This window comes from Bombina bombina, chromosome 1, assembly GCF_027579735.1.
Source record: "Bombina bombina isolate aBomBom1 chromosome 1, aBomBom1.pri, whole genome shotgun sequence".
In the NCBI taxonomy this organism is placed as follows: Eukaryota; Metazoa; Chordata; class Amphibia; order Anura; family Bombinatoridae; genus Bombina; species Bombina bombina.
The window spans coordinates 550,887,710-550,913,698 of NC_069499.1; the positions used below are offsets into that span (position 1 = coordinate 550,887,710).

The 25,989-nt window shown below is 37.7% G+C and overlaps 1 protein-coding gene across 5 annotated transcripts in view; it reads right to left on the minus strand.

The window, feature by feature from the left end:
• CFLAR (CASP8 and FADD like apoptosis regulator) overlaps positions 1-24,970 on the minus strand; it is an 81,269-nt gene extending 56,299 nt beyond the window's left edge. For 3 of the 5 annotated variants that reach the window (XM_053698708.1, XM_053698704.1, XM_053698706.1), the window contains exons 1-2: positions 24,869-24,958; positions 10,659-10,758 (exon numbers count right to left, since the gene is read on the minus strand). The gene's annotated coding sequence lies outside the window, so the exon portion shown is untranslated. Of the gene's footprint in view, positions 1-10,658; positions 10,759-24,868 lie in introns of all 5 variants that reach the window. The other 2 variants (XM_053698707.1, XM_053698705.1) reach the window with 2 other exon arrangements.
• Between the last annotated feature and the right edge of the window lie 1,019 nt (positions 24,971-25,989).

Consider the following 25,989-nt stretch of genomic DNA (forward strand, 5'->3'; position numbering starts at 1 on the left):
TGAGACAGTGCAGTTTAAAAAACAACAACAACAACAAAAAAAACAGAATTTGATACTTTAACAGACTGGGATAGTATAAAAAAAAAGACAATGGTGTGGGAAAAAAAAAAAAAGTAAAGTACCAGTTAGACAAAGCAGTCAGGAACAAAAGGAGAAAGACAAGGTATAGTTAGAAAAATTAGAAAAAAGGTAAAGACGGATAAAGAGGGAACACAAGTACATTGGAGAAGAATTTCAAAATTAGACAAAAAAAGTGGTTTTGCGCAGGGCTGTTGCTAGGTTAGAAAAAGAACAGAGACTAAGTTCAGCCCTGTTATAAATTCAATGGCTCCGCCTCAAATCCATTATTTGTTTCATCCTACTCGCACAGCCTTGTTCTAGACCCCACACCCTGACTATTTGTATGGATATTAATCACATACCTTTAACCTAGAACAGTGATCTCACGGTTATAAAAATATTTATTATATGACCTTCAATGAGGCAACAAAAAGCTAATAATATGATTTTATTAATGTAATCCTTAGCAGCCTGGATTTCATTGAACTGCTCTACTGGCGAGGAATGTGGGAAGACTGCACAATGTATTCATTGCTAAGAGACACAAAAGTGAAGAACACCCCGTAGAGAAGTGTAAATGTTGTGAATCCAGTGTCAGAGGTCTTGATAAGCAGGAGGCACTGTAAGAACACAGCAGTAAGTAAAAAGTGAGGGTCAGAAGGAGGTGGGATTCCTGTTTAACAGTTTGTGTAACGTTTCTGCCAGTCGTTAAATGGAAGAACTTACTTTTAACAGAATTGCTAAGAATCACATGTTAATTCATACATAGTTGATAGTCAGAAAAAAATACAGTGTCAATATGCTGCAAAGCAATCAAGTAAGTATATTATGTGAGTATTAACCCCTTAATGACAACTGACGTACCAGGTACGTCCTGCAAAAACTAGCAGTTAGTGACAATGGACGTACCTGGTACGTCAGTTGTCTAAGAGAGTGCTGGAAGCGATTGTAATCGCTTCCAGCAGCTCTCAGGGTATTGCAGTGATGCCTCGATATTGAGGCATCCTGCAATACCCTTTAAAAAGCATCCGATGCAGAGAGAGCCACTCTGTGGCCCTCTCTGCACCGGTAGCGATGGGGCCGTTCGTTGGTGGGTGGGAGCTTACAGGGAGGAGGGTGGGCGGCCCATCGCTACCCGGCATCCGGTTCCTTCAAGTGCATTGTGCACGCCGGATGCCGGGAGCGTGCGAGGGGGCCTGCGTGCGCGCGCGCGCGTGCAGCAATCACTGCCACCAATGAATTTTGTTAAGAGGGAGGGGGGCAGCAAACTGTAAATTTTTTTTAATAATAATAGGATCTGGTAGGGTTAGGGGGGTGGGGGTACTGGGGGGAGCAGCTACACTACAGAAAAAATGAAAAAAAAACATTTAAAAATAAAAAAAAAACACTTTATTTTTTGGGGAAAACTGGGTACTGGCAGACAGCTGCCAGTACCCAAGATGGTGGCAATTAGGTAGGTGGGGAGGGGTAGAGAGGTGTTTGGGGGGGATCAGGGAGGTTGGGGGTTAAGGCAGGGGTCCATCACAGCTGAATAATTAAAAAAAAAAACAAAAAAAAAAACACCTTTTATTTTAGTACTGGCAGACTTTCTGCCAGTACTTAAGATGGCGGGGACAATTGTGGGGTGGGGGAGGGAAGAGAGCTGTCTGGGAGGGATCAGGGGGTGGGATGTGTCAGGTGGGAGGCTAATCTCTACACTAAAGCTAAAATTAACCCTGCAAGCTCTCTACAAGCTACCTAATTAACCCCTTCACTGCTGGGCTTAATACAAGTGTGGTGCGCAGCAGCATTTAGCGGCCTCCTAATTGCCAAAAAGCAACGCCAAAGCCATATATGTCTGATATTTCTGTACAAAGGAGATCCCAGAGAAGCATTTACAACCATTTGTGCCATAATTGCACAAGCTGTTTGTAAATAATTTAAGTGAGAAACCTAAAATTGTGAAAAATTTCACTTTTTTTTTTATTTGCTCGCATTTGGCGGTGAAATGGTGGCATGAAATATACCAAAATGGGCCTAGATCAATACTTTGGGTTGTCTACTACACTACAGCTAAAATTAACCCTTCAAGGTCCCTACAAGATCCCTAATTAACCCCTTCACTGCTGGGCATAATACACGTGTGGTGCGCAGCTGCAATTAGCGGCCTTCTAATTACCAAAAAGCAACGCCAAAGCCATATATGTCTGCTATTTCTGAACAAAGGGGATCCCAGAGAAGCATTTACAACCATTTGTGCCATAATTGCACAAACTGTTTGTAAATAATTTCAGTGAGAAACCTAAAGTTTGTGACAAAATTTGTGAAAAAGTGAACAATTTTTTTTATTTGCTCGCATTTGGCAGTGAAATGGTGGCATGAAATATACCAAAATGGGCATAAATCAATACTTTGGGTTGTCTTCTAAAAAAAAATATATACATGTCAAGGGATATTCAGGGATTCCGGACAGATATCAGTGTTCCAATGTAACTAGCGCTAATTTTGAAAAAAAGTGGTTTGGAAATAGCAAAGTTCTACTTGTACTTATTGCCCTATAACTTGCAAAAAAAGCAAACAACATGTAACCATTGGGTATTTCTAAACTCAGGACAAAAATTAGAAACTATTTAGCATGGGTGTTTTTTGGTGGTTGTAGATGTGTAACAGATTTTGGAGGTCAAAGTTAGAAAAAGTGTGTTTTTTTCCATTTTTTCCTCATATTTTATATATTTTTTATATTAAATTATAAGATGTGATGAAAAAAATGGTATCTTTAGAAAGTCCATTTAATGGCGAGAAAAACGGTATATAATATGTGTGGGTACAGTAAATGAGTAAGAGGAAAATTACAGCTAAACACAAACACTGCAGAAATTTAAAAATAGCCATTGTCATTAAGGGTAAGAAAACTGAAAAATGGTCCGGTCATTAAGGGGTTAAAGGGATACTAAACCCAAAATTTTTCTTTCATGATTTAGATAGAGCTTACAATTTTAAGCAACTTTCTCATTTACTCCTATAATCAATTTTTCTTTAATCTCTTGCAATATTCATTTGAAAAAGCAGGAATCTAAGCTCAGGAGCCGGCCCATTTTAGGTTCAGCACCCTGGATAGCGCTTGCTGATTTGGTGGCTACATTTAACCACCAATCAGCAAGTGCTACCCAGGTTCTGAACCAAAAATGGGCCGGCTCCTAAACTTAGATTCCTGCTTTTTAAAATAAAGATAGCAAGGGAACAAAGAAATAAATGATAATAGGAGTAAATGAGAAAGTTGCTTAAAATTGCATGCTCTATCTGAATCATGAAATAAAAAAAATTTGGCTTAGTATCCCTTTTTAAGCATACCCACTGAATTTCCCATAGCTCCGCCCACTCTGCGCTACACCAGAACACACAACTGCACAGAATTATAAATACTGACTTATTTTAAATAATCTGCAAACTGCAGGAGGTCCACAAATGCCAGTGCTCCAAAGTAGAATGTATTATTTCATCATACTTAAAGGGACAGGCTACACTAAAATTGTTATTGTTTAAAAAGATAGATAACACCATTACTACCCATTCCCCAGCTTCGCACAACCAACATTGATATATTAATATACTTTATAACATTTAAACCTCTACATTTCTGCCTGTTTCTAAACCACTACAGACAGTCTCTTATTGCATGCTTTTTTATTTGCTTTTCACAACAGGAGACTGCTAGTTCATGTGGGCCATATAGATAACAATGTATATTAACCCAATGAGTTATTTAAGAGTTAGCACAACACAGTACTTAATGCAAGTCAATAGATAATAAATAAAAAGTCATGTGATCAGGGGGCTATCAGAAGTTGCTTAGATAGAAGGTAATCAGAGAGGTTAAAAGTATATTAATATAACTAACTGTGTTGGTTATGCAAAACTTAGGAATGGGTAATAAAGGGATGATCTATCTTTTAAACAATAACAATTCTATTATAGACTGTCCCTTTAACAATAATAACTTAAAAGTGCAGCAGACTCAAATGCCAAAATATGCAAATCAATATATAACGTGCATAAGACCAACAATGACCTTGTATCTGACTCCTACAGTCTGTGGATATTCCTGCCAAACTCACACCTCAGGGCAGATTTCTACAATGAAGGCACAGACTCCTGGAACAATTACCATGAGACAGAAGGCAAAAAAACTAGGATTGTCCCAGGAAAATAAGGACAGTGCGAAGTATATAAATGTGCTTTCACAAACAGATGAGTACTTAATGTATTATAAAAAACATATTATAAATAAAGAACATTTTCTAAAGGTTCAGTGTTCTGCATCACTTTCAAGGGCTTGAATCAGTTTGTAACTTTCTGAAATTAAATTTCTTGTAAGATTACACAGAACACAAAGTAGGTTTGAATATTACGAAAGTGAAAGATTACATGAAAAGTAATACGGGGAATTACATCAGTAAAGTTTGTGGAAACTACAAACCACCCACTGTTATTCATAAAGGCAATAACGTAATCTCCACTGGAACAATGTCTGGGAGCAAACCTGTTTTTCTGAACACTGTTAGAAAACACTTTGAGGCCTAGATATCAAAGTGTCAACTGCAAATACGCCGGAATTCCGCATCACAATTGTTGCAAGATTGATCCGACCTAGTTATCAAAGCCTACAGACCGGCAAATGTTGAAATTCGTGACTAACATATGATCCGCCGGTCTCAATCCGACGCAGATTGATGCTTACGTCATTACAGATGTTCCGAATACACATTCGGCTCTATCTGAAACTTTTTCCCAGTTATCAAACTTTTAACAGGTACGCTCGCGGCTATTCCGACCCAGCATACCTGGTTTTCAATCCGCCACCCTGGAGGCCGTGGATGCCATAGAAATTAATGGGAGTCTGAAAGCAGCGAAAGATTATGTTCGATGCTGCAAGACAAATAAATTTAACCCATTGATTTCTATGGTAGAAAATAAGTAACGTTTACACCTAACACCCCAACATAAACCCTGAGTCTAAACACCCCTAATCTGCCGCCCCGACATTGCCGCAACCTAAATATAAATGTATTAACCCCTATCCCGCCGCTGCCTAACATCACCGCAACCTAAAGTTATTAACCCCTATCCCGCCGCTCCCCAACACAACCGCCACTAAATAAACGTATTAACCCCTAAACCTCTGGCCTCCCACATCACTACCACTAACTAAACCTATTAACCCCTAAACCGTCAGCCCCCCACATTGCCAAAAACTAAATTAAGCTATTAACCCCTAAACCTAACAACCCCCTAACTTTAAATTAAAATGACAACATCCCTATCTTAATATAAATTAAAACTTACCTGTAGCATTAAAATAAACTATTTTAAACTATTCATTAACCTACCCTTTTATACTACAATTAAATTAAAATACCAATTAAATAAACTAAATGACATATTAAAAAAAACCTAACCCTACTCAAATTATTTAAATATACCATTAAACATTATTAAAAGTACTAAATTACAGGGGGGAAAACAAACACTAAATTACAAAAAATAAAAATACAAATTATCAAAAATTAAAAAGAATTACACCTAATCTAATAGCCCTATCAAAATAAAAAGCCCCCCCCCCCCAAATAAAAAAACCCTAGCCTACAATAAACTACCAATGGCCCTTAAAAGATATCAGCACTTTTACCTGTAAAAAAAATAAAAATCCTATCTAAAACAACCTAAGCTCCCCATTGCCCTGAAAAGGGCATTTGTATGGGCATTGCCCTTAAAAGGGCATTTAGCTCTTTTACATGCCCAGACCCTAATCTAAAAATAAAACCCACTCAAAAAAACCTTAAAAAACCTAACACTAACCCCTGACGATACACTTATTTCTTGAAGTCCCGCTTGAAGGATCCATCCAGCCGGAGAAGCCCTCATCCAGGCTGCAAGAAGTCTTCATCCAGACAGCATCTTCTATCTTCATCCATCCGGCGTGGAGCGGGTCCATCCTGAAGACATCCGGCGGGGAGCATCCTCTTCATACGGTTGCCGCCGTAAACTGGAACTTCAATGCAAGTGACGCCATCCAAGATTGGAACAGCCAATAGAATGAGAGCTGCTCAAATCCTATTGGCTGATTTAAACAGCCAATAGGATTTTAGCAGCTCTAATCCTATTGGCTGATTGAAATCTTTCAGCCAATCGGAATGCAAGGGACGCCATCTTGGATGGCGTCACGTGCATTGAAATTCCAGTTTACGGCGGTTACCGTATTAAGAGGATGCTCTGCGCCGGATTTCTTCAGGATGGACCCGCACCGAGCCGGATGGATGAAGATAGAAGATGCCGCCTGGATGAGGACTTTTAAGGGCCATTGGTAGTTTATTGTAGGCTAGGGGTTTTTTTATTTGGAGTGGGGGGCTTTTTTATTTTGATAGGGCTATTAGATTAGGTGTAATTCTTTTTTTATTTTTGATCATTTGGTTTTTATTTTTCGTTTTTTAGTGTTTGTTTTTTGTAACTTAGTGTTTGTTTGTTTTCTGTAATTTAGTACTTTTAATAATGTTTAATAGTATATTTAAATAATTTGAGTAGGGTTAAGTTTTTTTAATATGTAATTTAGTTTATTTAATTGGTATTTTAATTTAATTGTAGAATAATAGTTAGGGTAGGTTAATTAATAGTTTAAAATAGTTTATTATAATTCTACAGGTAAGTTTTAATTTATATTAAGATAGGGATGTTGTAATTTTAATTTAAAGTTAGGGGGTTGTTAGGTTTAGGGGTTAATAGCTTAATTTATTTTTTGGCGATGTGGGGGGCTGACGGTTTAGGCGTTAATAGGTTTAGTTAGTGGTAGTGATGTGGGAGGCCAGAGGTTTAGGGGTTAATACGTTTATTTAGTGGCGACGGTGTCGGGAAGCAGCGGGATAGGGGTTAATAACTTTATTTAGGTTGCGGCAGGGTCAGGAGCGGCAGGATAGGGAGTTAAACGTTTTAGTATAGTGGCGGCATTTAGTGACAGGGTATGCATAAAGTTGGGAGAAAGCAGAATAGACGCGAAATCGATGACTGCTAGTTAACAACAGTCCGATGCTCATCGCCCCGTACTTGGTGCACGTCTTTTTGACGGCTTTTCTCATAAATAAGGAGAGCGTATTGAGATCTGCGGCTGCGATGTTAGGCAAGCATATTGATGCCGGCGAATGCAATATAGTTGACAGCTTAATAGATATCCCCCTTTTTCAACAAAAGGAAACCATGGAATGCACAGATGCTAGTTTTTTTTTAATTATATAATTTGTATTAGATTTTCAAATCTAATACTGTAGGGAAACATAAAGTAAGCTTACTTAGTAAGGCAGAATTGACTTCAATAAAATCATTACCTTGTATCTATCTATAGTATATATTTAAAATACATTATAATCCTAAAGTTACTCATCTTGAAATAATAATAATAATTGATTAATTTTTAATTATGTAGCATGAAGCTGTATATTCATGGAAAAAAAAAAGTATTTAGCACCCACCTAATAAAGACAGTGAAAGTTTCACAGCTCGTCGCATACACTTCATTTACCGCCACTGAGTGAGGAGCCCTGTTGCCGCCAAATATGTGCGGACACTGGGAGGGACAACTCACTCATACTTGCTAGTTGCTCCATCGGTTTCTCCCCTCCCCAAAACGCTGGCATAATAACGGCACTTCAGCAGCCGCTCAAACTACAATCTGCAGTCATAAAACAAAGACTACATAGGGTGTGTAGTACACCCTACAGTTCCCAATGTGAGCCTCCCAGTCCCACACACACAGCTCTCAGTGTGCGAGTGTCACGTGACAGCTGGCTCTCACTAGTACACTGAAAGATGTGCGATTAGCAATGCTATGGACTGGGTTGTGTGTGGCGCTGCAGGCACTGCAGACAGAAAGGGGAAAATGCTATAATTCTATCTATCGCCCAGCAGTTAACATGGAATTTATTTTTTAAGACAAATCTGCAGTGGAGTTGTGGAGCCTGGATAATTATTATTAAATAAATAAATAAATCTATCTTTTTATTAAGCCAAAAAGATTCATTTATTTAATTTGTTAATTTTTTATTTCCTTCTTTCTTTTGGGGGTTCACGTGCGGCTGTGCGCTTATGGAGGAGCCTCCACTGACATAAACCCAAATGTTTCTTTCATTATTCAAATAGAGCATACAATATTTAGATTTACCGCTTTTATCAACTTTGATTCATTCTCTTAAACTCATTGGAAACATATTAGGAGAACATTTTTGAGTAAACTGTCCCTTTGACCAATACGTAAGTGACAAGAAAAAAAAGAACAGTATTGAGATAATTAGCAAAAAAAACTCTCTGAGCACTCCCATCTCAAAATCTATTATATTGCAAAATGTATAATAAGAATGAGAAACACAAATTCTCAAAGTTAAAGGGACACTGAACCCAATTTTTTTTATAGAGCATGCAATTTTAAGAAACTTTCTAATTTAATCATATTATCAATTTTTTTCATTCTCTTGCTATCTTTATTTGAAAAAGAAGGCGTCTAAGCTATTTTTTGGTTTAGAACATAGAACAGCACTTGTTTATTTGTGGGTGAATTTGTCCACCAATCAGCAAGAACAACCCAGGTTGTTCACCAAAAATGGGCCGGCATCTAAACTTACATTCTTGCTTTTCAAATAAAGATATCAAGAGAATGTGATATGAGTAAATTAGAAAGTTGCTTAAAATTGCATGCTCTATCTGAATCACGAAAGAAAGAAAAATTGGGGTCAGTGTCCCTTTAACCTTCAAAAATACATACCTTTTTGACAAGGATCTATACATAAAACAATACAGGAACTACTGAAGGCCAGCAATGGGCCAAAATGAATGACACACTGCACTTGGTTATGGCTCAAGAGAGCCCAAATCGGAGGGAGCATCATGTTCACCAATGTACACAACAATAAGCCACATAGTCACAATATTATATATAGAACAGATTACATAAATATAACAAAAGATATCATGGCAAACATTATAAAAGTCCTGACCGTTTTGAAAGTAAATGAGTAGAGGTTATCTGTTACATTTCTTTTAAGGTAAAATGTGAAGCCATTATATGCAGAGTTCAAATGATCATCAGAAAACTACAAGTGCAGCAGTGGCCAATAAAACACAAGTTCTATTCATAATATAACTTACAGAACAACTTCAAGAAGACAAAATATAAAAAGGTCATCATTTAAAAAAGGGACATGAAATCCCCAATAGTTTTTTGTTTTTTTTTGTTTTTTAATTCAGACAGAGCAAACCATTTTAAAAAAAAAGTTTCCTAACCACTTCACTACCAGGACATTCAGAGAAAAATCTACCCAAAATACCAGAGAATATTTAGCATTTTAGCTTTTTTTTTTATTTTTTTTTTTTATTTTTATTTTTATTTACTTCTCAAAACTATATATATTTTTGATCTAGGCCCATTTTGGTATATTTCATGCCACCATTTCCATGTCAAATGTGTTCAAATAAATTGTTAACTTTTTCACAAACTTTGTTTCTCACTGAAATTATTTACATAACGCTTGTGCAATTATGGCACAAATGATTGTAAAGGCTTCTTTTTTCAGAAATAGCAGACATATATGGCTTTGCAATTGCTTTTTGGTAATTAAAAGGCTGTTAATTGCAGCTGCACACCAGACTTCTATTATTTGCCAGTACCTATAAAACACACACACACATATATATATATATATATATTTTTATTTTATTTTTTTTTCTGTAGTGTAGTGGTCCTCCCACCTTCCCAGATCCTCAGTTAGGGAACCCCCACCCCCTTGTTTTGTAGTGTAGTTGCCCCATCCCTCCCTCTTGTTTTATAGTGTAGCAGTCCCATCCCTCCCTGCCCCTTTATTTATTTTCTGGAGCGTAGGGCCCTCCCACTCCCTCCCTCCGCTGCAGGATTTATGTCCCTTTAGTTACCTTAACTAAAGAATATTGGCCTTGTTGTGTGGTGTGAAAAAAGGGGTATGCCACAGTTATTACCACTCTTTGTTCTAACACTAAGATGTTCAAGGATTAAAGAGTGGTCAGCAAGGACTTGTTGGGGCCCTAACCATACATCTGGTGTCAGGTGAGTTAGAAGCTGAGGTGAAGCGTCATCGCCTCTGTAAAGCCACATAAATTCCTGCACTATGGACTAATGAAAACTGAAGGGAGCTTGTTGTGGACCCACATCAAGGCTGTCTCATTAAACAGATATTGCCAAAACCTTCACAAGTATAGGGGCCAGAATACCTCATCTAAGTCTTTACATATTGACTTTGCACCATTTTATAATTTCTAGAGGGATCACCACCTCCAAAAGCTGACTTATAAACCCACCTGAAAATAGCGTATTGTTAAGACCTAATATAGAGTAAATTCCTCTCAACCTAATTTGAAGGGGAAAAAATGGAATGTATTATCGAAAAATGTTATGCTACAATGTGATCGGTCATGCAAAGATCTACAATGTGATCGGTCATGCGAAGATCTTTCATTCTTATGTACTGTACTCTTTCTTGCCCTGTAAGTCCTGTATTCTCCTCACTCTCCCAGATCAGAAGTCTCCCCATGGCCACAGTATTACTCACTTCCTCTCTGTAATTCGTCCAAGAAAGATGCAAGAGGTATCTCTGATAGATCCACAGCCCTGGAAACTTGATCCTTATAGCTTTGTAATAAATCTTTGAACTGTAGGGGGAAAAAAAAAAAAAAAAAAAAAAGAGTCCTGCATTCAGTGAAAATGTATGCAGTGGAAAGTGAGATAGCACTGTTTTCAGCAGATCCCAAAGAGAGGGACATCTGGGGGTACAAGGATGAGGCCAGTTCCTCTAAACATAGCCTCAGAAAGTTCAGAAATACTATAGCTGGTGAGAAAGAGATACAGAAACCAGTTCAGCAATACATAGGGAGTCACAAGTTGCATAAGTGGAGTGTGGAAGGCACACATATCCAAATATATTCAACAAGTTGGCTCCAGCTGTTCCCTAGCTATAGAGGCCATTGTGCAAACCCAGATATTTTAGATACAAAAATTGCACTCTCCAACCACTACTGGGGGCGATTTTTGTTGCTGCCTCTTGTTTACATATTTTTTCTCTTGAGAACACTGCATCTAATTTGAATGAAAAAAAAAAAAGTAAAGGAACTACAGTACAATGACCCTTAAGCTCTATGGCTAGTCCAAAGGTAACTGATCTTCCAATACTAAAATTCAAATACACAAAAATATTTTATTCAATTTATGTTTCAGAAATCCATGACGCCATAAGAAACTGCAAGTACAAATTTAACAGCCTCAATCTAATCGACCTTCTTAGAGAAAAAAATAATAATTTGAATAAAACTTTAAAAAGGAACAACAGCTGACTTATAAACCCACCTTAAAATAGCGTATGGTTAAGACCTAATATACAGTAAATTTCTCTCAACCTAATTTGAAGGGAAAAAAATGGAATGTATTATCGTAAAATGTTATGCTACAATGTGATCGGTCATGCGAAGATCTTTCATTCTTATGTAGTAAAGAAAAATAATTTGCTTTAAGGAAGAGATCAATCAGTAAATACTGAGATAAAATGATATTTTAGCACATCAGTCAGATATGTTAGCTCAACCTACTTCCTGTTGTGTTTTCTTTAACAATCATTTATTTCCATGACATGAAAGTGAGTAAATGTATTATAAAATATTTGGAGTCTGAAATCAGGACATTCCTATTTAAAAACATTTCAGGGACACTGGTGTTGTAGCACTTCGTTCTAGTAATTCAATGTCTTTTGCTTACTAAAAAAATTTTTTTTTTAAATGATGCAGATAAAACAAAATATCTTTCTTTTAAAAGAATAGAGCATTTAATTAATTCTAGAATGTCCCTTGCCAGAGATACATAGATATGCTTATAATTTATAACCATTATTTACAATACAATAAAGCTTTATTTGTTCACTTGTGGTAAACAAGGAACAGATATAAAAGTAAAAATTTATATTTTTGTTAGGGAAGGAGGGGTAAAGTTAAATTAAAATACTGCATAAATATTGTAGCGATGAACTATGGTCAATTTATTACTCCCCTGTTCCTTTAACTACAGTACATTATGAGTAAAAGAGAGACCAAACATCAGAATGTGCAGTACAGCTCTACTGGTATATAAAGTGCACGGCCTAATTAGAGTTTGTGAACACATCAGCACTACTTTATATGAAGATACAGCTAAAATGGATAATAACACAACACTTGTGTTATCTGGCCAGTACTGTACTTAAAGGGCACGAAAGTTCAGGGAATGCAAATTTAAGAGACTTTTTTATTTTATTTACTTCTTTAGTCAAAGCTACTTCATTCTTGTGATATTCCTTTTGTATACCTAGGAAGGGTCATGGGCAGCAATGCAGTACAGGGAGCATGCTGGTGACTAGTGGCCCTATTGTGATCTGAATCCATCCTGATAACTGATCAACAATATGAATGCCACACCAAGTATAAAAAAGGATTGAATAAAAATAAAAGTATGTCATCAGAGCTCTTAAAAAGCTGAAAATACTCGGGGTCTGATGATCAAAAACTCACTGGCATGGAGAAAAATCACGCAAAATCTTTGGCGGCTTTTTTTTAGCATGATATTGTAATCTAGATGTCTTTCCTTCACACCCAAAACCCTGCATATAGAGAAACAGACCTCAAGCTAAAATTTGCTTTATTACATTCTTTGAAAGAACTCACAGTACTGACGAGATGTCTTGGATAATCTCAACAGAAGGGAGAGCGTTAGATCATCAGGTTATTAGAATCTCAATAACATTTCTTAATGCATGTTTTATATAAACAAAGAGTCAAACCTGACCAGAAGAGTCTTGTGTGGATCAGCTTTAACTTATACCTCTTGAAAATTATGCCTTTTATAGGCATTTACTTCCCTTTTGTTATACATAAAGAAACTCCCCCCTCCCTGGTATCTCATTAAGTAAATGGGCATTTTTAAAGGTTATCCCCTAAAGCTCCGATTTTGATATTTAGAATTTTTTTTACATTAACAAGAGTAAATTCCTTTTCACTTCAGCAGTTTATTGGGCTATACAAACAATGATGGCAATTATCTCAGCATGCACTTCCACGTCATCCATCAGACCATTTGGAAAACACCTTACAGCCCATCAATTACAATGGGAGCCAACAGATGTTTAATATAAAACGCAGTTTATATATTTAACAGGGGTAGATTATAATCTTTCTCTGTCAGCCTGAAAATGAAATTTTCTACTAACAAAAATAAAAATCCAGCTAACACATACTTTAAAGGGATAGACACTGATATTACAGAATGTTAGTTCTACTGTCACATGATTTATTAGCATCAAAAGTCCTTTACTAAGCATGGACAATAAACTGATTGCAGATAGATTAGAAGTCTCCTAGCAACACTTCAAAGAAAAAAAATGGGAGGAAGTAATGGACCCCTCACAAATTAAGTTAAAAAAAGAAATAAAAAGGTAAATCCTTTTTAAATGATGAATGATACATATTGCAATGAAACAGACTAGAAAGTGTAGTGTAAGTTTACATTTTCACTGTGTCTTATAACTGCACCTTAGAACTCCATTTAATCACTTAAACCTAAATAGCATAGATCTATGCCATGCGGTACATAGCCCATCATACCGCATAACGTAGATCTACTTTGAAGATTCAGGAAGCTCCAGCAGTCTCGGTTGTCAAGTGACAGCCCAGAGCTGCAGGCATCTGTCTTCATATTGTAAAAGAGCATTATCAATCCTCCGTTACCATATGAAGGCAGACTGCAAGATCATTACAGATAGTGACATGTGTGTGTCAGGGTGCCAGGAATCAGACCGAGACGAGAAGTGCAAAAATAATCACACCTTTATTAATAGCAAAAAATAATAAAAAGTCCACAAGTCAAATAACAAGCCAGGAGTCAAAACCAGAGCTGGTAGTCAGACGAGCCGAATCAGGAGCCAAAGCGAATAGTCAGACGAGCCGGAATCAGGAACAAGGAAAACAGTAGAGTCAGGAACAAGCCAGGGATCAGGAACCAGGAAGGACATCAGGCAGTCAGGTAATACACAGGAACTCTCATAAACAGGTCTGAGACAATGTAAAGGCAAAGCATACTGAAAAGAGGCCCTTTAATTAATAAGTGATGACATCACAATTCTGAGACTGCATCCTGTCTCACATGGATGATGCATATCAGTCTGGCCATAAAAGGAAGTGCAGGAAATGAGCAGCATCCCCCACAATGCACCATAGTCAGGAAGAGAGGTGAGTAAAATGGCTGCCAGTAGCACATGGCAAACAAAACAGGGAAAAACCCTGACAGTGTGTCACTGTCTGTAACAAACTCAGTTGTTGCTAGCAAAAGTTGTGGGAGGATTGGAAAGGCGGGTGGGTAACCCAGCAGCAGAGGTGGGAGGGGCCCTACACTGCAGAAAATGTGATGGTAGAGTGAGGGATGTGGCACTGCAAAAAAAAAAATGGTATGGGGTGAGGATCCTTAAATAAAAATCGCAAGGGGGGGGGGCAACTACACTACAGAACAAAAATTATAAATAAATAAAAATGATTAAAAAACAACTTTAAATTGGATAATGGCAGACAGCTGGCAGTATCAAAGGTGGGCGCCATTAGTGGAAAACAGGGAAGGGTTAGAGAGCTGTTTGGGAGGGATTAAGGAGGGTTGCGGAAGGATCATGATACTGCAGAAGAAAAAACTGTCTGTACATGCCAGGAGGGTAATACATACATTACTATACTATTTCCCTTATCAGCTAACTAATTAACTCCTTGACTGCCGGGAATTTTAGAAGTGTGGTGCGCAGCTGCAATTAGCAACCTAATTACCAAAATTCAATGGCAAAGCCATGAATGTCTGCTTTTTCTGTCATGATTGTACAAGTGGTATGTAAATACTTTCAGTAATCACAGTTGGCTGTGAAATGGTGGCATGAAATATACTAAACTGGGCCTGGATCAATACCTTGGGTTATCTATTTAATAACAAATATATATTTTTGATAGGTAAAAAACACAAGGTTCTATTTCTGTTTAAATGGAGTGATAACAAAAATGTATGTTTTTATCTGAAATCCCCTGTAGCAAAGGGGTTAAAGGCATATTTTTTTTTATACATCACGATTTGCAGAGGGATAACATTTGTTGTCCTGAAGTTTAGAAATGAACCACTCACAGGCTGTTTATTATTAATTATTGATATATTGATATATGAGGAAACCTGCTAAACACTTGTATTAAGACGGATTTAATTTTTAATTGTAAACCATTATTTAAAAGGACCATTTAATACAGCAGAATTGCATAAACAAATTATAATAAAAAGATAATTAAACTTATTGTAAATTTAAAATGAGCAGAAGTTTTCTGCCAAATTTGAAAGTTTTCTTTAATTTCACTGTCCCCTGTATCAGATGACCTTCAACCAATCACAGACTCATGTTACGTATATGAGCTGTGAACTCTGCTTTTCATCAAAATGATACCAATAGAATGGAGTAGAACTGATGATTGAAGCAAATTTTTAAAGTATTTTAAAATTGCAGGCTATGTTAGAATAAACTAAATTTTAATGTTGATTTTCATGCCCCTTTAAAACACAGAAAAACAGCCTTGGTACAAGTGTGAGCAATGAGTGGTAAAGGAGATAACAGATCAGTAACAATAAACTTCTCAAAGACAAAGTCAAGTGGATTAAAAAAAAAAAAACACTCAAAAACTTTTAAATAGCTGATCCTGTCTGTGGTATCTGTGCCTACAAAGAGAAATTATATACTTAAAAGGGACACTAAACCCAATTTTTTTCTTTTGGGATTCAGACAGAGCATGTAATTTTAAGCAACTTTCTAATTTACTCCTATTATCAATTTTTTTTATTATTTTGCTATCTTTATTTGAAAAAGAAGGCATCTAAGCTTTTATTTTGGTTCAGTACTCTGGAGAACACTTTTTTATTGGTGGATGAATATATCCACCAATCAGCAAGGACAACCCAGGTTGTTCATCAAAAATGGGCCGTGTCTAAACTTAAATTCTTGCATTTCAAATAAAGATACCAAGAGAATGAAGAACATTTGAAAGTTGCTTAAAATTCCATGCTCTATCTGAATCACGACAGAAAAAAATTGGGTTCAGTATAGGCTATAGAAAAGCTGTGTAAACATAGCCAGCAGAAGAAATAACACTCCCAGTGGGAGGTAGGAGAGATTGGCAATAAAATGTTAATGTTCAATTGTCCTCTCTAAGTACTGAGCTTTGGCATACAGACAGAGAAAATATAATAAAAAAGGAAAAATCCACAGACTTGTTATTCCATAAAGATGAAAAGTTAAAAATTATTTAATCAGAATAAAAAGTGTACCTCCATAGAGAAAAAGTTAGCATTTGAGCTAGAACTTATGCGTTTTCGACCTGAGCCTTGATCATGGACCATGATGTTATATGATTAAGGCTCATACTGAAACATGTAAGACTGAAAAAAATGAGAGTGTGTGAGCTAGGTTTTACACGTTTCGGCGTGAGCTTTAATCATAGACCTGTTAGACACAGTCGATACATCAAGAAAAATAAATTTTCTAAACGTTCTGATACATTTTTCTAGAAAAAAAAGTTTACGAGCCTGAACTAAAGTGTTAATCACAGAATCTGAGAATCATCTATTAATCAGAATTAAGCGTTTAAATTCCATTCTATCAAGTTTAAGGACTTTAGATTTGGATGGAAGAATGGACCTTGGCCTAAGAGGAAGAGGCCACGGCGGGCAACTGGACATTCGGACCAGATCCACCTACCAAATCCTGTGAGGCCATGCTGGGACAATCAGAATTAGAAATTACTGTTTTTATCTTGAAAATGACTCTGGAAAGTAGGATCAGAAGAGGAAACAGGTAAGCAGACTGGAAGGACCAAGAAACTACTAGAGCATCTACTACTTCTGTCTGAGGATCCCTGGACCTCGCAAGGTACCTGAGAAGCTTGTTATTCAAACGAGAGGCCATCAGACCTGATGAATAGACCACTCTCCTGGATGTAGAGACTGACGACTGAGAAAGTCTGCCTCCCAGTTGTCCACACCTGGGATGTGAATCGCAGTAATCTGACAAGAATTGGCTTCCGCCAAGTGAGTATTTGAGACACTTACAGCATAGCCAAGAAACTGAGTTCCCCCTTGATGATTGACGTAAGCTACTGCTGTAACACTGTCCGTTTGAAAATGGAGATAAGGCTGCCTTTTCAATAGAGGCCAAGACAGAAGCGCCCTGAAAAGTGAACTGAGTTCAAAAATATTACTTAGTCGTCTCGCTTCCCGAGGATACTTACCCCCCTGTGTTGTCAGAAACCCCCAGACAGCTCCTTAACCTGAAAGGTGTGCATCTGTGGTGATCACAGACCAGGTAGAATGAGCAAAAGAAGCCCCATAATAGACTAGTGATTCAGTCACCAAGTTAGGGATAGGTGTGTTCTGGAATCTAAGAATATCACTTGGGATGTCTGCGTATAATTCTTGCACCATTGGTGCAGCATACAAAGCTGAAGAGGCCTCATCTGAAGTCCAGCGAAACAGAATTGCATCCAAAGCTGGAATCATGAGACCTAGTACTTCCATTCACAGAGCCACTGAAGAGAGAATGATGACAGAGAATGAAGGTTCAGAGAAGCTGATATTAATTTTATTCATCTCTGTTCTGTGAGGGAAAGAGTCATGGACACTGAATCTATTTAAAAACCATAAAAGGTAACCTTTGTCTGAGGAATCAAGGAACTCTATGGTAAATTGATCCTCCAACCATGTCTTTGAAGGAACAATAGTTGTTTTGTGTGATAGTCTGCTAAATGAAAAGATTTACCAAGATAATCATCCAGGTAAGGAAATACTGCAATACCCTGAGCTCTGATTACAGACAAAAGGGCACCCAGGACTTTGGTAAAAATTATTGGAGCTGTAGCTAGACCAACTGGAAGAACATGATAATGCTTTTCCAGAAAAGCAAACCTCAGAAACTGGTGGTGTTCTAGGTGAATTGGGATATGAAGGTAAGCATTCTTTAAATCTATTGTGGACATAAAGTGACCTTGCTGAATAAAAGGCAATAGTCCTGATAGTTTGCATTTTGAAAGATGGTATTCTTACAAATTTGTTTAAAATTTTTAGTCTTCCTTCTTTGGTACAATAAAGAGATTTGAATAAAATTGTGTCCCCCCATTCCTGCATATCAGCATTCCAGGATTTAAGCCACAAGGCTCTCCTGGTAAGAATAGCTAAAGAAATGTTTTTGATATTAATTTTCATAATACCAAACACTGCATCGCAAATAAGATTGTTTGCACTCTGAAGCAAATGTAACAGATTAGAACTTTCAGGGTCAGTAGAAAACTGTAGAAATCCCAGTTTCCTGTCTAAAGGGTCTTTAAAAGAAGTAATGTCTTCTAAAGGAATAGTTTTACAATAGATTAGACCATTCCTTAGCAATCATATCAGAGACAGCATCAGGTATAGGGAAACTCTAAGGGAGATTAACAACAGTTTTAAATAATTAATTTAAACGATTACAAGGTCTATCATCAGGAGGTTTAGATTTTTCGACCCCTAAAGTGACCAAGAACTCCTTTAAAAGAGAACAATGTGTTCAATGAGGGAGCCTCACTCTCAGAGGGAATTTCATTGTTTGAAGATATTTCAGTATTCTTTGGATCAGGAGTTCAGGACATATATTACTAGTAGAAGGTAAATCTTGAAGTGACCTTTTTTCGCTTATTTGAAGGTGGTAGAGCAGACAATGGCTTTGTTATAGCGATGGTTCAGACATTTTTCATTGCTGGAGGTACTCCATCTGCATTTATCAGTTAGGAACAGACAGTAGGTGCATTAGTACACATAGAAACATCATTAGAGTGATCAGTATGCGATAACAAATCTAAACATGAGCCACATAAATGAGCTGAAGAAGGTACTTCAGTTGTTTTACAATAAGGACACTTAATATTGGTAGAAATTTGTTCAGAAGACTTCCTATGGTAAATTTAGGGACAAATTGGTGCTGCTTCATTATGGCAAAAACAAATTAATGCAATAAGCACTATATTATTAACCCCTTAAAGCAAGCTCTTTCAGGAAAGGAAAAATATGCCCCCTTTATATAGTGTTGCATGGACATTAAAACACTAAGCAAATGTAGACTAGGTAAGCATTAACTGTCAGGGTGCTCAAAATATAGTTATCATTTTATAATGAGAGACAACACGCCATTATCCAATGTGCGCACATCCGAGAGACGTGCACTAATCCGATATGCATATGATTACACGTGGACATGTGCTAACCTATGAGGCTATGGTTTGATGTGTGCTAACCCCACGTGCGTTGTACTAGGGTGCACTAACCCAACGAGCATATTTAAACTGCCAACAGATGCGTCACTGAATAATCCAGCACTTTGAAAACAACATTCCCCAAAGACAAATCGGTACGATTTTGGGTATTTCACCTTCTACAGTACAAACTATAATCAAAAGATTCAAGGAATCCGGTCAAATTTCGGTACGTAAAGGGCAATGCCGAAAAACACTTATGATCGCGTATGATCTCCAATCCCTCAGACGTCACTGTCTCAAAAGCTGTCATGAATCTGTAATGGATATCCTGACGTGGGCTCGGGAATAATTTGGTGAACCTTTGTCAGTCATTACCATTCGCCACTGCATCCACAGATGCAAGTTAAGGCTTTACTATGCAAAGCTGAAGCCATACATCATGTTTTGTGGTACGACAAGTCAACATTTCAAATAGTTTTTGGAAAAAACAGCCGTAGTTTTCTCCAGGCCAAAGAGGAAAAGGACCATGCAAGCTGTTATCAGGGTCAGGTCCAAAAGCCAGCGTCTATCATGGTATGGGGGGGTGTCAGTGCCCATGGCATGAGTAACTTGCACATCTGTGAGGGCACCATTAATGCAGAACGATAAGTATTCTTTTTGAAGCAACATATACTGCCATCCAGACATCGTCTTTTCCATGGACATCCCTGCATTTTCCAGCAGGACAACGCCAAACCACATTCTGCATGGATTACAAGCTCATGGTTTCGTAAGCAGAGGGTGGGTGCTAGAATGGACTTGCCTGCAGTCCTGATCTGTCTCTGATTGAGAATATGTGGCACATTATGAAGTGCAAAATAAGGCAATGAAGGCCCCATACAGTTGCGCAGCTGAAGACATGCAAAAAGGATGAATGGGGGGAAATTCTGGTTGCTAAACTGGTGTCTTCTGTGCCCAAATGCTAAAAAGGGCAGTATACACCAATTTTCATATAGCTGCATGCAATAGACAATACTATAAAGAAGAATATACACAGATACTGATCTAAAAATTCAGTAAAAAAAAAACACTTTAAAAACTTACTTAGAAGCTCCCAGTTTAGCGATGTTGAACTGGTTAGCTGGAACACCCGCTGAAAGTGGTTGTATAGCAAATAAAACAAACAATCCCCCCCTTCCTCTGCATATCAAAAGACTCTTTACACAAACAGGAGCAAGCTGGAGTAGGTATACATCAGTATTCTCCTAAAACTTTGGGGCTTGGTTATGAGTCTGAAAATCAACACAATGTTATTTAAAAATAAAAAAAATAAAAAAGTATACTTTTGCTTAAATGCTGTATAGGCTATATAAATTGGTCATCTGCAAAACATTTATGCAAAGAAAAATCTAGTGTATAATGTCCCTTTAATAAGCGTTATTCAAAGAAAAGGTGACAGTTGACTGTCCCAACTTTTTTAGAGTGTGTTGCAGTCATCAGATTTCAAATTAGTGTATATGTTTAAAAATGCATTAAATTCACAAAGTAAACATCACATAATGTGTTACTAATGTGTTTTCAATATAGTACAGGGTGAAATGAATTTTCAAATGATTTATTTATTTGTTTTTGTATTTTTCATACTGTCCCAACTTTTTCAAACTTGGGGTTGTAGATGGTGGAAAAAAAATATCATGGTAAGCTGTAGTTGTACCCATGAGTTTAATGTCCATTTAAACACATAAGGGGACTAAGTTTAAGGGACAGTAAACACCTTGAGATTTGTATATAAAATGTTTAGTTATTCATAAATAACCAAATTTGCTATATATTTTCATTATTTATTTTGTGCCTTTCATGTAATTTATCTATTCCTAATTCTAAGAACATGAAATTGCACCCTCCTGACTTCATATCTCTCCCTAATTGGCTTTATGAGATAATAACTGCAAAATAATGAATTTTATACTAAGTGGCTGCCAATGTTGTCTAAGAGCTAAAGCCTCCAAATAAGGCAAATGGTGGGTATATCTTGGCTATTGAAATACCATTCCAGAAAAAAAGAATGCAAATTTATTTTAACATTTTTAAATAGATGGTAAATCCAAGTGTATAACAAAGGCTAGGATTTACCATCACTAAAAACAAACAATAGCTTCAGTCATCATTTACTAAACAAATTGTGTTAAACTCACCCCATCTGTGCCGTGCATGGATACAGAACAGCCAGTTGACACGCGCAGCTATTTGTTTAGAGGTGGAAACATTACCTCATTGAAGAAGAGGCTGAGTTAGAGCTATACATGCGGCACTGATAGGGTGACAAACTCTTTATTTTTAGTAAATGATGACTGAAGCTAATATTTTATTTTAGTGATGGTAAATCCTAACGTTTGTTATATGCTTGGATTTACCATCACCTTAAGAATTGGCTGATATGTTATTGGGTAAAATCTGAGTTTAGCGTTCTAAATTATTTTCTTGGCAATACAGCATTATTTTACTCAGGGGTCAAGTCCTACAAAAAAAAAGTGTGAGAACTCACCAAGATTTCCACCCTCTTACAATAAATATTGTTTTACACACACACTGTATTTATATGTATATAATCTATACACTTTGGTTACTAAAAGCAAATTAAAGTCAATGAACGGTTGAATGGTTGCGTTTGGGCCTGAAACTCCACCTCTGTCACAGTCTAACTCATTTAAGGTGCAATAGTAGTATTTCTGCTGAGGGGAGCTAAATAACCCCAAGCAAGCCACAGAGAAGTGTAAGCAACATGTGCTACACACATTGCGGGGTGATAACACAGTATTACGTTTAGTGTATTGTAGGAAGTGTTACTGCCTATTACTAGAAGATCTCACTATCCTTCTGACCAGAATATGCTACAGCTCCTCCCACCAGCAGTGTTTACTGAAGTCTTTCTGTTCTCTGTCCAGAGGGAACATGGTTCCACCTGCAAAAATAGTGAAGGAACTCCGTTCCCATGCGTTCCCGCTCGACTTGACCCCTGATTTTACTTCAATATTTGGTATGGGGGTTCACATGAGGGCTGCTGACAATACTGCAGTGTTTGTGTCTCCAGGAACAAAAAGGGGAGACATATTTTGGGCTTATAACGTCCCTGTTTTCCCCATAGACTTTCCCCAGCCAGCCAACTCCGCTCGCCTTCATTGATACATTATATTAAACCTGCAGCCTACAGTTTTTTATTCATTTCTGCAGGTTTTTATACATTTGTAACTGTTTACTGTACACAGATTAAAACAGCCCTGTCAGTACCTACTGTACAAACTGCTGAGAAAATAATGCAAACAGCACAGCCTTAAAGGGCAGCTCACCGCCTGGTCACACAGTCTTAAAGGGACAGGCAAAAAAAAAAACACACAGCCTTTAAAAGGTCAACTTGTACCACATGCACGCATTCTTAAAGAGACAGATCACAGTAATGTTCACATAGTGCAACCTTAAAAGGCAGATCGGCACCCGCTCACACAGTCAAAAAGGGGCAGGCAGGCACACTTAACCTTTAGTGGGTGAACTCACGCACAGTTTTAAAGGGAGTGATAACAGTATGCATCCGCAAGTGATGCACACTGACTTAAAAGGGGTACTCTGTCTTAAAGGGACAGTGGCATGTGCACACACACACACACAGCACTCAGAGCCTTTAAAGTGACAACTTGCACCACATGCACACAGTCTTAAAGGGACAGATCACAGTAATGTTCACACAGTGCAACCTTAAATGGCAGCTCAGTACCTGCTCACACAGTCTTAAAAGGGCAGGCACACACAGCCTTTAGTGGGTAAACTCACGCACAGTTTTAAAGGGAGCGATAACAGTATGCATCTAAGACTGTGTGTGTGCGCGTGGCACAAGTTGTCCCTTTAAAGGCTGTGAGTGCTTTGTACACGCCACTGTCCCTTTAAGACAGAACGTCCCTTTAAGGCTGTGCTCATTATGTGCAGATGCATTCTGTTTTCACTCCCTGTAAAACTGTGCGTGAGTTCGCCCACTAAAGGTTGGGTGTGCCTGCCCCTTTAAGACTATGTGAGCAGGTGCTGAGCTGCCTTTTAAGGTTGCACTGTGTGAACATTACTTTGATCTGTCACTTTAAGACTGTGTGCATGTGGTGCAAGTTGACCCTTTAAAGGCTGTGTGTTTTTGTTGCCTGTCCCTTTAAGATAGTGTGACCAGACAGTGAGCTGCCCTTTAAAAGGGACACTAAACCCAATTTTTTTCTTTCATGATTCAGATAGACCATGCAATTTTAAGCAACTTACTAATTTACTCCTATTATCAATTTTTCCTTGTTCTCTTGCTATCTTAATTTAAAAAGCAGGAATGTGATGCATAGAAGCCGGCCCATCTTTGGTTGGGACCCTGGTTATGCTTGCTTATTGATGGTGTAATCCTCCAATAAGCAAGTGCTATCCATGGTGCTGAACCTAAAATGGGCTGGCTGCTAAGGTTTACATTACTGCTTTTAAAATAAAGATATCAGGAGAACAAAGAAAATTTGATAATAGGAGTAAATTATAAAGTTGCTTAAAATGTCATGCTCTATCTGAATCATTAAAGAAAAAACATTGGGTTCAGTGTCTCTTTAAGGCTGTGCTGTTTGCATTATTTTCTCAGCAGTTCATACAGTAGGTACTGCCAGGCCAGTTTTAATCTGTGTACAGTAAACAGTTACAATTGTATAAAATCCTGTAGGCTGCAGGTTTAATACAATGTAGGTGAGCAGAGCTGGCTGGGGAAAGTCTATGGGGAAAACAGGGACTTTATACCCCAAAATATGGTTCCCCTTTCTGTTCCTGGAGACACAAACACTGCAGCATTGTCAGCAGCCCTCAACTGAACCCCCATACTTCAGATTGTACCTGTTATTTGTATAGCAACACAGCATAAATGCCTTACAATTACAGGGCGTGGGTGAATTAATTTGCTTCCGCATTCGCACATTTGTAAAGAGTGACAAAGCATCCTGTGTCTCAGGAACGGCTACATTCTACATTCTTTGTTTATTTATGGCTGTACAAATATCATTTCATCATAACTATCAAAAAACGTCATCACCCACCGCCACCAGAGATTATTGAAGGAAACGAGAATCATTATATGATGTAATTTATTTCATCTGGATTAGCTATAAATATCTCAATAGATCATAACACAACCATTACAACTTCCAACAATAATCTGACTTTACTCCCACTAGATGCTGTTTATGCATATTTGTCATATTCTGTATCTCTACAGCCATAAACAGTTTCTGATGTCCAATGTCCATACGCTAGTTGTTTTACTTTCTACTTCCATTTTGTCCCTAACAGTTCGTGCATAAAACAATACAAGAACCTTGTGTACTCCCATAACTACTGTATAAGTTGTCAGAAGAAGCCAAACAGACCCCCCCATAAAACAATATAGAAATAGAAGTTTCTGTAAAACTAAAGTACTCACCTGTAAAATTTGCTGATAATTTTATATCCGTGTTCTGTCAGTTAAAGAACGGTAGCGGCTAGATTCTATCCCTCTAAAGGACACTCTGACATCACAGCAGTCACGTGACTGCAGTGATCACATGGTACAGAGAGATGAGTGAGAAAGCAGAGAAGTGCGGGAGACTCAAATCGAGGACATTTTTTGCTTTCCTTCTGCTGCTGTCTGTGTGTTTGGCCAGGAGTTGTTATCTAGGCTTATGCTGGACATGGAAGAAGCACTAATGTGAAAAAGGAGTGAGAAGAACGTCTTTTCATGAAGGAAGAAGCTGGGATCCTGATTATAGGCTGCTTTAAAACAGCCAGCCAGAGATTTGTAGATTGTCTTTTTTTTCCAACTCTGAATAATGGGAACCTCATCTGTGCCTAGGATTTGTGCTAGAAACAGGAAGAACTGGTTGTGGGAAAATATTACACATGGGGCCCAACATTTGTTTTTATTCTTTATTTTCTAGGAGAGAAGCTGTTATCTGGGACTGCAGATGAGCAATGGGAAACCACTAAGATAAGTAAAACTGCACTTGGGGTCTTGTTTATGTTTGTGGGGGTATCAGTTATTACATAATTAGTGAAAGTCAGCTACAATTGTTAAGCTGTATATTTGAAGCTTGCATTTAAAATGGACATTATATATATCTTAACTACCTTCTTTATGTGCTGGTGTTACTACACTATGACACCAAGGGGATTATGGAAAGGAAGGGGTTAATGGCTGTTCTGTGTATGACTGATGGGGAATAGTTATAGTATTCTGTGTCACTGGTATGAATGGGCATTATTCTCTCTTTCCCTGTGTGTAAATGTCTGTGTGTCTGTCTCATTATGTATGTGATTTTCTCTGAGACAGAGACACAGAATGACAGACACACAGTGTACTTTTCTGTGTGTCTCTTTCTTTCTGTGTCCCTGTTTGTGTGTCTGTCTCTCCCTCTTTGTCACTTTTCTCGCTCTCTGTCACTCTTTTCATACTTTCACATTCTATCTGTCACTTTTTTTCTGTCTCTCATTTTCTCTTGTCACTCTTTCTCTGTCATTTTCTGTCTGTCACCCACGCTGCCTCTCTCCCTGTCACTCTTTCTCACT